Source organism: Myotis davidii, unplaced genomic scaffold, assembly GCF_000327345.1.
Source record: "Myotis davidii unplaced genomic scaffold, ASM32734v1 scaffold223, whole genome shotgun sequence".
Classification (NCBI taxonomy): Eukaryota; Metazoa; Chordata; class Mammalia; order Chiroptera; family Vespertilionidae; genus Myotis; species Myotis davidii.
Genome location: NW_006294609.1, coordinates 6,008,435 through 6,012,309, shown reverse-complemented (window position 1 = coordinate 6,012,309; position 3,875 = coordinate 6,008,435). Strand labels below are relative to the sequence as shown.

The window sequence follows — 3,875 nt, the reverse complement described above, 5'->3', positions numbered from 1 at the left end:
GTGTGGGTCTCTTAGTGGAAGGACTCTTGAACTAGAGCTGGGTGAGGTTCCTCCACTTCCTCATGAGGGAGAGCATTCACTTTCAAGTTGGATAAGGTCAACTTCTTCCAGTTTAGGAAGTATTTAGTCATTGACTCAGGATATATCAATAGAAAGGGCAGGAGGGATTGTGTTGGAACACTTAACTGAAATTTTAAGAACTTGCCAATGAGAATATAGGATTGGGGTTTGACTGTTCCAGATACCTTTTTTTTCTATAATACAAATTTATTGTTACACAAATGTACAGTGTTTGAACAGAAAAAGAAAGCCCCACTGTCGCCTAGAAAGAGGACTTGAAGCAGCACGTGGGAAGCAGGGTGGCTCCAGGATGTCAGGTGTGTGGTTACCGGCTCTACTCCATGTATGTGGAGATGTCCCTTTCTTCAGGAAGCTCCGCCACATGGACTTCAAACCTACCTGAACCTCATTGAGGATTTTTGCATCATTCTCATGGGACACAAAAGTGATAGCCAGGCCTTTGGTGCCAAAGCGACCGGCACGGGCCACCCGGGGGAAGTAGGTGTCCGAGTCCTCAGGCGTGTCATAATTGAAGACGATGTTGACTCGCTCAATGTCCATCCCTCGGCCAAACAGATTGGTGGCTACCAGGATCCGCCGCTGGAAGTCCTTGAACTGCTGATAGCGTGATAGGCGCTCCTCCTGGGCCATGGCCTTGTGGATGGCGATGGCTGGGAAGTTCTCTTCCACAAGTAGCTGGGCCAGGGCCATGCAGCACTGCACCAACCTCACGAAGATCACCACCTGGTTAAACTCTAGCACGTCCAGGAGGTCGAAGAGTTTACAGTTCTTTTCGCTGTCTTTGAGCTTGACATAGTACTGCTGCGGCCCATGCAGCGTGAGCTTGGTCTTGTCGTCCACCAACACCTCCATGGGATCTTGCATGAACTTCCTGCAGATGGGCCGGATCTGCTTGCTCAGCGTGGCACTGAACATCATGCACTGCTTCTCGCGTGGCGTCAGGCGAAAGATCTCCTGTACATCCCGCCGCATGTCCAGCTGCTCCAGCATCTGGTCACACTCATCCAGCACGAAGTGCTTCACGTTTCTCAGGTTGAGGCTCCTGTTCCGCACGAGTGCCGAGATGCGACCTGGAATCCCCACCATGACGTGGGGATAGTTCTTCTTCAACACCTCTTTGTCCTTCTTCATGGAAAGACCCCCGAAGAACACAGACACCTTGACAATAGGCATGTACTTGGAGAAGCGCTCATACTCCTTCCTGATCTGCTGGAGGGTGGCCAGCACGAAAACTGAAGTCTTGCCCATTCCAGACTGGGCCTGACACAGGACATCCATGCCCAGGATGGCTTGGGGAGTACACTGGTGCTGAACCTCAGATGCATGCTCAAAGCTACAGTCCACTATGGCCCTTGGGAGCTCAGGCTTCAGCAGAAAGTCCCGGAAGCCAGAGCTGTGGATGGAAACGTAGGACCCCTTGACATCTTTCTTGGGTGGTACTGGGGTGCTCTCTGTAGGAGCCTGGGGCTGTTCATCTTCCTCATAATCCAGAAGCTCGTTTTCCACATTCTGTTCCACCATAGTACTGGTTCCCCGTCACCTCCGCACACGCTCAGAGAGTTGACACAAGCTAGAGCGCTTCTTGCACCCTGTGTTGGATCACAGGCCCATATTTTTAATTATTAGCTTTCCAGGGAAACTCTGCCCTTCCCAGCTGCAAACTGTCTCACCAGCTGAGTATACTTCGCCAATTCGGGGTGGGTGTTATTAGTTTCAGCTGCTCACTCCATTTGCTCCAGGACAAGACCTGGGACGCATCTGCCTATTCCGCTGCCATCTTGTCTCTCCTGTATGGTCGGTCGGTCGGTGCGGGCCCTCTTCCAATTGCAGACTTCTGACTTCTGGTATTCTCACTTGGGGAATGTCTGTTCCAGATACCTTATCAAAAGGATTCCAACTCCCTCCCTGGCGAGTTCTGCAAGTTGCTACACCTCTTTATCCAATTACATTCTGCCTTTGGCTCCCATGAAAAGGCTATTACTTGAAGTGGGGTGTACATTGCCCTTTCTGAAAGACAATTTCCCACCAGAGCCCTTTGATCTAGGCTGGGGTTGGGGGGTGCTTATGCTTCAATACCATCTTTTTTTTAAAAAAAAGACAGTAATGCTTATTTCATAGGAATGAAGGTGGGAAGTTAAATAAATGCTGCCATTTTCTGAGGTGGAGGGACTAGGGAGGTTTATTAATTAGCATAATCTAAGTTTGTTTTCAATACTATGAACCCCATTTGAAACTTTCCCTTCCAATGCAAAGATACGTACAATGTATTATGCACAGCTAAAACTCTCCTCTCCTGAACTTTGTGAAACAAATTGTAGTCTATTTTAGCTAGAGGTGAAGACTAAGTATTAAGTCCACACTACTTGGGTGGCCCTAGGCTGGTTACTAAATTCTATCTCCCTGAACTCAGGTCGGAAAGAAAAGTGTTTCACTTGTCCCAGTGATCTACCAATCTTATCTGTGTACATAACTGCCTCTAACTAGACTATGAACTCTTCAAGAATAAGGACTTCAGTTTTTGGTTCACCAAATTTCATGTGGACCAGAGCAGAAGAAAGACATTATATAAAGTGAACATAAGGTGTGTTTCCCAAATTTTCCCTCCAAGGGGGAAGCCTTATGTTTGACTCTTAAGTCATGCAAACCACATTACACCTTTACGTTGCTTACTATTCCTTATTCATGCAAAGTCTTCTCTCAATGTATTAGTTACTAGAGGCCCGGTGTCTGAGGTCTCTCACAATCTGGGACCCCTCGGAGGATGTTGGATAGCCGGTTTCAGCATGATCCCTGCAGGCCTGATCCAGACAGGAGGGAGCCTGATCCTGTGCGTTGAGCATTGTCCCCTGGTGGTTAGTGCACATCATAGCGACCGGTCAGTCATTTGGTTGCTTAGGCTTTTATATCTATAGATTTTTACCTTGAACTGGTGGAGATCATTAAGACCCACAAAGGATATTAGCTCTGCCCACCCCAGGCCCACGCTGAATGTGTGCTTGTGGGGGTTGTCAGGGGTCACGGGGATGTGCGAGGGAGCCCTCTTGCCCTGAGACTCTTCTTCCAGCTCTGGCTGCTAGCTGTACTCCATTCTGTGAGTCCATCTATGGTCCCTGAGTCACATCTGATTCAGTGGGCCTGGATGGAGCCTGAGATTCCAAATTCTAAGGATCTCCAGCTTAAGGTGAGGCTGCTGGTCCATGGCCCACACTTTTCGTCACAGGAGTCTAGACTGGGGCTTGGCAAACGATGCCCTGCAGGCCAAATCTAGCCCCCAACAGGCATTTTTTTTGTTTTTAAATTCAGGCTTTAAAATTGAGGATTTACATTTCATTTAAAATTAAATTCATATAACAAAACTAACTTTTAAATTGAATCACTCAGTGGTATTTAATAAATTCACAATGGGTATAACCGACTCTATTGAGGATGGTGTGTGTTCTCTGGAAAGCTCATTAGGACTATTTTGTCTTTCTGATTAAAGAGCAAGACTCCAGCCTTGTAACTGCCCCTTGTTCCTCCAACTCAGGAGTAATGGCCAGGCCTTGTCCCCATCCCTTAAACCCTGACTTAGGTCTTTATATGCATGGGGAACCAAAGGTGGAATATTTAAGAGATGTTCTACATGGACATACAATCTTCTTTGTGCCTACCTGCCCCTACTATATGCCCTCAAAGTTCTTTCCCCTGCTCATAATATGTGCAGCCAAGTATATACCTGCACAATCATGGACAAGGGAACCTGTCACCTCCTCTGGGTCTGGCTTTTCCATGGCCTAGAATGTGGTCCATCTTGG

General features: G+C 47.7%; 1 pseudogene; it reads right to left on the bottom strand.

Annotated features, from left to right (window-relative positions):
• Positions 1-256: 256 nt before the first annotated feature.
• On the bottom strand, positions 257-1,602 carry LOC102763616 (annotated as a pseudogene).
• Positions 1,603-3,875: the final 2,273 nt, after the last annotated feature.